Below are 7,855 nucleotides of genomic sequence, written 5' to 3' on the forward strand. Positions count from 1 at the left end.
CCACAGTCTCGACCTGCTGGGCTCCGGCGATCCTTCCTCCTCAGCCTTCCAAGTAGCTGGAACTACGGGCGTGCAATACCATGCCTGGCTAATTTTTTGATTTATTGTAGAGATGAGGTCTCAACAAGTTGCCCAGGCGGGTCTTGAACCCATGGGCTCAGGCAATCCACTCACCTCAGCCTCCCAAAGCGACTGGGATTACAAGCTGAGCCACGGAGCCCGGCTTGAAAATCTTAAATAGAAACTTCTAGAAATAAACAATTCACAAGTTTAAAATTGAGTGCCATTCTGAGTAGCATGATGAAATCACATGCTATCCCACCCTGTCCTGCAGGTGAAGCTTTCTGTTGTCCAGTGTCTCCATGCTGTAGACACTCCCAGCCTGTCAGTCAGCCCCTCTAGGTTCAACTGTGTTTAGATCAACTGTGGTGGTATCTCAGTGCTTGGGTTTAAGTCATCATTGTATTAATTAATAATGGCCCAAAGTGCAAGGGTAGTGATTCTGGCAATTCTGATATGCCAACAAGAAGCAATAAATTGCCTCTTTTAAATGAAAAAGTTAAAGTTCTCAATTTAGGAAAAGAAAAAATTATATGCTGAGGTTGTTAAAACCTATGGTAAGGATAAATTTGTCATCCATGAAATTGTGAAGAAGGGAAAAGAAATTCATGCCAGTTTTGTTGTCATACCGCAAACTGCAAAAGATATGGCCACATTGCATGCATGATAGACAGTTAAGCTAGAAATTCATTAAATGTATAGGTGGAAGACAAACAGAAATGGGTTCCTAGTGATGGCCAGGGAGCATTGAGGCTATAAGAAGAATTTGGCAAGAGATCCCCTGAAACAAGTGACACCAAGGCATTTACTGAAATTAAGGGTTACCTACACAGATTAAAAAACAGGTTTGGACTGAAAAATATTAAAAATTATTGGAAGAGCTATATCTGCTGATGAAGATGCTGTTGCCACATTTCTGGCAGAATTGAAGGAGTTGATAAAAGGAGAAAGAAAACCATTCAAAGAAAGTTTTAAATTGCAATGAAAACTGACTCTGTTGGAAAAAGATGCCCACCTACATTCATAAAAGTACAAAGAAGGCACCAGGATGTAACATATGGAAGAGCAGGTCAACTCTGGTACTATGTATCAATACTGCAAGGCATACGATAAAAATCAAGCATAGTGTATAGAGTGAAGAACCCCACATGCTCTCAAAAACAAAAATTATCTGCCTGTGTTCTGGCAACATAATCAGAAAGCGTGAGTGACAGCCATCTAGTTTATGAGATGGTTCCACCAATGCTTCATCCCAGAGGTGAAAAAATACTTGGAAGAGAAAGGTTGGAACTTAAAGTCCTATTAATAATAGACAATGTACCTACAAATACAACCTCAGTACTTCAGCCCCTTGACCAAGGCATCATTTGGTTTGTCAAGGCCACATTTACCTACCTGCTATTTGATCTCATTTAATCAGCAGTTGATGAAGACCCTTATCTGGGCATAATTTAGGACCGGAGATAATTCACTATTGCTGATACAAAGCATTCATCAAAGTTGCAATGGATGAATGGAAACCAATAACTAAATGCCTGCTAAAAGAACTAATGGAGTGATGTCAAGAATGATTATAAAAATTCCCCAGGGATTTATGAACAAATGAGGAAAATCATTCACACAGTAAGACAAGTTGGTGGAAAGGATTTGATAAGTTTGATGAAGCGGAAGAACATAACGAAGGCCATTGAGCAGTGTTAGCAAACGAAGAATTAGAAGAACTTGTTGAATCACCTATAGAGGAAGATGAAAAAGAAAGTGAAGCAGAACCAGCAATGTGGACATTATCAAAATTTGCCAGTGTTTTGAGTTGCAGAGACATTAAAAGACAATATTATGCAATACAATCATTGGATGTCGTAATAGCATTAGCATCACCTGTATGATCATTGAAAGATTACAACTTCTGCAGCAACATTTGAATGAGTTAAAAAGAAACAACTTTCAATTACAATGTTTTTCCAAAAGTTTCAACCAAAAAACTGGATCCCCAACCATCTGACATCTGATATATTCCACTCCCGACATCCAACTGTTGACATCATCGCGGCGCAACAATCCTGAATCACCTGAAGCAGATGATTCTCTTTCTGACATAGCATCAGAAAGTCGATAACAGCCTAATGCTATATCATAATACCTTCAACATACATCATACCACACAGGCATCATATCATATCACATTGTTGCAAGAAGAGGGGTGGGTAGAGCATAATAAGATAGAGACCACATTCATACAACATTTATTACAGTATATTGTGATAATTGTTCTATTTCTTTATTAGCTAATGTTGCTAATCTCTTCCTGTGCTTAATTTGTGAATTAAACTTTATCATAGGTATGTATGTAGAGGAAAAAACATAGTGTAGAGTATAGCATTTGGTACTATCTGAGGCTTCAGGCTTCCACGAGAGGTCTTGGAACATATCCTGTGAGATAAGGTGTAACTGTTGAATTGAGTTTAGGTGGCCACCACTACCAGCAGAGAAGAGAAGCTGTCTAGAATTGTCCACCTGGACATTCTTGGTTGGGCCCATAGGTTGACTTCTGCAGGTAGTGGGCGCTCGGGAACTAGGCAGCCAACTAGTAATGCCAGGGAAGTAACAAAGCAATATAAAGATATTCTTACCCATGCAGTGGATTCTGGCATTTGGAACCCATTTAATACATCTTTTAAAGTCCCATTTAAATAAGGTAATGTTTGGAAACATTTGTTCTTTGAAATGATTTTTCTTTCTTTTTTTTTTTCAATGATTGCTTCTAAATTTATTCTCTTTTTCGCCTTCTGGTTATGTCTCAGTACTGCTGCTAATTCCATCAGACTTTGCATTTGATTCACATGTGAACTGATTTAACTGCTTTCTGGAAGTCTCTAATGTGTTTCCTAGTAGATAGTAAGCATATTAGGATATTCTCAGTGACTGGTAACAAGAACCCTACTCAAACTAAAGGGACTTTTTTGCCTTCCTTAACTAGAAGCCTGAAAGAACAACAAATTGCAGGAATGTTTCAATTTGGAATTTTGCTCCATTTCTCTGCAATACTCTTAGTTCAGCATGTCTCTATGTTTTCTTTAGCTTGATCCTTCTTGTAATTGTAACACAGCTGCCATCAATGATTAAGACATCATGCTTCCTCATTCACATCTCAGTGGAGTATTTAACTTTCCTTTGCTCTCCAATAAGTGTTGGAAGGACTTTCCCAGACAACCCCTTGTGCCATATTATCCAGGCATGAGGTTAATTTCCATTCTTAACAAGTCACTAATGAGGAGACTACCAAGACCAAAACCAGTTTTACCCTTTAATCTGAGGTCAGTTACACAAACCTTACTGTTCCTTTTGAGTAGAAGAAAGTAAAATCATTATCATAACCATCATCATCACCACTTAAAATAGGTTTTGGGAGTTAAAAATATTGGTTTTCATTATGGACATTTTTTTAAATTAGAGACTCCCACAACTGTGTCCTGCCACTAACACCCAGTGACCTATTCCCTCAACATGGACCTTCATGTAGTATTTCTCTAAAATTCTTAATGTCTAACTCATTCATTCTCATAACCCTCTTCCAATCCTTTTCCAACCAAACACATTCCTGCTCCTTGGAGTTTGCTAAATAAAAATAAATAAATATATGCATGTTATTCATTCTTGAAATAACTTGCTGATTGATTGGTATATATTTTAGAAAGCTTTGTGAGGAATAATGTACAGGAATACAATTTGTTAATTATGATAATTACTGTCATGTTTTGATTAATAAAGTTTGTGAATACATCTCTTCAAGAATGTTACCCCCACCGGGCTCGGTGGCTCAGCCTGTAATCCCACACTTTGGGAGGATGGGGTGAGTGGATTGCCTGAGCCCATGGGTTCGAGACCCGCCTGGACAACTTGGTGAGACCTCATCTCTACAATAAACAAAAAAATCAGCCGGGCATGGTAGCACGTGCCTGTAATTCTGGCTACTTGGAAGGCTGAGGCAGAAGGATCACTGGAGTCCAGTGGGTTAAGGCTGCAGTGACTGGGAGCAGCCACCACACTCCAGTCTGGGCGACAGAGTGAGACTCCAACTCAAAAAAAAAGAATGTTACCCTCCACTAAAATCACATTTCTATGAGAAAATAAGTTTATTTTCCATCATTTCTACTGCCATAAATTTAATTATTAATTAGCCAATGACTGTAAATTTAAATATCATTTTTCTATTGATTAAGTCAATAGAAATGATGTTGCACAATATAATCCTGAAGTTAGAAAAATGGGCATCTGCATTTTTGATAAACAAAGGCTACACACAATTTTAATATTCTGTGGATAGATGCAACAAAGTTTTTTTATTGAATGTCATCAGGGCCTTCATATTTGTTGTTCATTTCATCCTTTTTTGTAAGTTAGATAAGTAATCTTTATTTTACAGATAAAGTTTATGAGTTAAAACCACTTATGAGTTTAAATAGGAAGTCATAATGGTTATTCTGAAATCATTTAAAAATATATATTTTGCTACACGCTAAGCTTATGCATCTGTAGTGTGGGCCAGTAGACAGATGGCATATTTGACCAGAAAAGTTTTAAAGAGGTAAGAATGTTACAACAGATTAATAATCAAGAACAATCACTATTCTCTATTTGATATAGTTTATAAGATATGTTAAAATATCTCTGCTACACAAAGACAATAATTTTTCTAAAATGTCCCAATATATAAATAACATAAAATTAGGATTTCAATATTGATATAAGCTTATTCAATAGCACATATTTTTTAAAAAGCTCTCTGTAATTTCAGCAATCTCAATTATTGCTTAATTAGACCTCTAGGTCTTCATTTGGTGCCTATTATTTTAAACCAAAATCACACACTTTGAATAAATGCTTGAATATTAACGTGCTAAACATTTCTGTAGAATCACTAAATGCTTACCACCGGGCTCGGTGTCTCAGCCTGTAATCCCGTGCCTTTGGGAGGCTGAGGTGAGTGGATTGCCTGAGTCCATGGGTTCGAGACCCACCTGGGCAACTTGGTGAGACCTCTTCTCTACAATAAAAATCAAAATTTTGCCGGGAGTGATAGCACATGCCTGTAGTTCCAGCTACTCGGAAGGCTGAGGCGGAAGGGTCGCCAGAACCCAGCAGGTCAAGGCTGCGGTGGCCGGGAGCGGCCATTGCACTCCAGTCTGGGTGACAGAGTGAGACTCCAAATCAAATAAATAAATAAATAAATAAATAAATGATCCCATTCAGAATCATGTTAAATTTAGTTATTGTTTCTTATTTTTACTGACCTTGATAATTTTCAGGAATGCTGTTCTGGTATTTTGTGCACTGTTCTCAAATGGTATCTGTCTGATGTTTTTCCGATGATAAAACTGGGGTTATCTATAGGTTACTGTATAGTCTTTTTTTAGTTTAGTGTCAATAAGTAGTTTAAAAAATATATGAGAAGCTGGTACTATTGCTTTGCTCTCTCTATATAGAACTTTCCCCATTTCCTGAAAAAAGTTGATTTTACTATAAATTCCATTTGATATAATTTTTAAAAATCTTTCCATATAGCATACAACTAGATCATAATAGCTTCAGATAGCATTCTCATGTTTTACTTAAATAGGTTATGAAGGTGAGAAAATAGCAAAATCAGGTATTTTAAGATTGCTTTAAAACAATTGACCGTTCATAGACTTTTTTTTAAATTTAAGCATTTGACTTGCTTATTAATAACCAAAATATTTGCCTAAAGCAATATTTATAGAAGTAGGTTTTATCATTATCTTTAATTTAAACTAATTTGTTCATATTTCTTCCTTATTGGATTTCTAAGTTAACATTTAAAAAAATTGCTTTTTTGTTTTCTAAAGTCGGATAGTCTGACAAGATTTTGTTCATTATATTATTGCTTTCTTGGCATAAGCTTTTTTGTATCATCTTCAACATTTTTTATCTGTTAGTATGAGAATGCAATTTCTGCTCTAAATACTGCAGCTTTTAATACATTGAGAATTTCCTTTAATTTTCCAGTATGCCATAAACAATTTATAAAACATTTGTATAAAATAGAAAATTTTTTTGGCTCAGATATCCACTTATAAGTGTAAACCCAAAATAAAATTTTCAGCCCCCAACTGACTGAATGGACCCCCTCTGAGCCAAGAGTAATCTGAAAGACGAACTCCAGGCCAAGACGAGGAAGGAGATCAGATACATTTTAATATATCCTCTCCTTTGCGGAGTTTTAGCTACAACTGACTAGCATTAATATTAAAATGAAGACCATAAGACTGCCAAAACAGATGGTGGCAATAAGATACCAAATTCCAACCTGACTCTGGGATGACAACACAAGATAGATAGTAGGTGCCTAAGGAAATAAAAATATCTTACCCTAAAATATGTTTTGTTGACATATTTAGAAATGACCCTGTGATGCCATCTCTTGGGGGAATGTGCATATGCAGAGAATCTCCTTCCCTAGGAAGAGTCTGACACCTTTTATTTTGCATTTATTTATTTTTTGAGGGGGTGGGACTTGGTTCACTTTATTTTTTTGTATGAAAACCCTGTGTTTTCAACTGCCACCACTGGAGCCTGGGTCCTCTGCATGGAGACTCTAGCGTGGTCTTGAAGAGATGGTGGGTGAATTCCTGTTAAGGAGACTTGGTGAATACCATCTCTTTCCAGAGATCAGGGGTCAAGTAACTATAGGTCTTAGAGATGGCATCAAAGGTGGCCTTGGTGAAGTTGCCCAGGGTGGCAGTGCAGCCTCTGACCGAGGTATAGCAGTCATTGATGCCAGCCATCATCAGCAGTTTCTTGGGCACGCCCCGAGACGATGCCAGTGACCCTGGGGGCAGGGATAAGGCGCACCAGCACAGAGCCGCAGCGGGCAGTCACCTTGCAAGGGACGGTGTGGGGCTTGCCGATCTTGTTCCCCCAGTAGCTTCTCCGCACAGGGACGATGGACACAGCTTGACTAGCATGATGGCTCCCTGATGGCAGTGGCTACTTCTTTGGAGCACTTAGGCCTAGACCTAGGCCATTGTAGTCCCCGATGGCAACAAACGCCTTGAATCTGGTCCGCTGGCCAGAGCGGGTCTGCTTTCGCACGGGCTCGATCTTCAAAACTTCATCCTACAGAGAGGCTCCAAGGAAGAAGTTGATGATATCAGACTCCTTGACGGGCAGGAAGAAGAGATTGACCTCCTCCAGTGACTTGATCGTCCTGTCCTTGACCAGGCGACTAACTTGGTGATTGGCATCCACTCCTTGTCCTCGACCTTGCCTTCACGAACTCCGCGGCCTCACCCCGACCGGACCACTGCCGCGACCTTGGCCCTGGAGGCCGCTTCGGAAACCTCCGAGAGAACAACCCAGGTTCCCATTGCGGGACCCTGGGGCCTCCGGGCCCTCCCGCTGCACCAGCGTCATGAGCCATTTGGTGTTTTTTTGTTTGTTTGTTTTGGAGAAAAAGCGAGTCTGACACCTTTTAAAACATTTACCAACTATTTTCTCTGAAACTTGTTATTTAGAGACTTCATCTACCTAACAATAACTTTGGCTTCCACAAGCATCCTTATCCTAACGCAATTCTTTTCACTGCTTTCTCTTTCAACCAATTGCCAATCAGAAAATCTCTGAATCCATCTATGACCTGTATGCCCCCCACTTTGAGATGTCCTGCCTTTCTGGGCCAAACCTAATGCAAACATCCCGTGTATTGATCTATGCCCTTGCTTGTAAACTCCTATACCCCTAAAAGGTATAAAACCAAGAAGCAACCAGTCACCTTCGG

General features: G+C 38.9%; 1 pseudogene; it reads right to left on the reverse strand.

The window, feature by feature from the left end:
• Nucleotides 1-6,597: 6,597 nt before the first annotated feature.
• Nucleotides 6,598-7,491, reverse strand: LOC103257935 (annotated as a pseudogene).
• Between the last annotated feature and the right edge of the window lie 364 nt (nt 7,492-7,855).

The sequence above is a fragment of the Carlito syrichta genome, unplaced genomic scaffold (assembly GCF_000164805.1).
Source record: "Carlito syrichta isolate Samal-C Ts95f unplaced genomic scaffold, Tarsius_syrichta-2.0.1 Scaffold301905, whole genome shotgun sequence".
Classification (NCBI taxonomy): domain Eukaryota; kingdom Metazoa; phylum Chordata; class Mammalia; order Primates; family Tarsiidae; genus Carlito; species Carlito syrichta.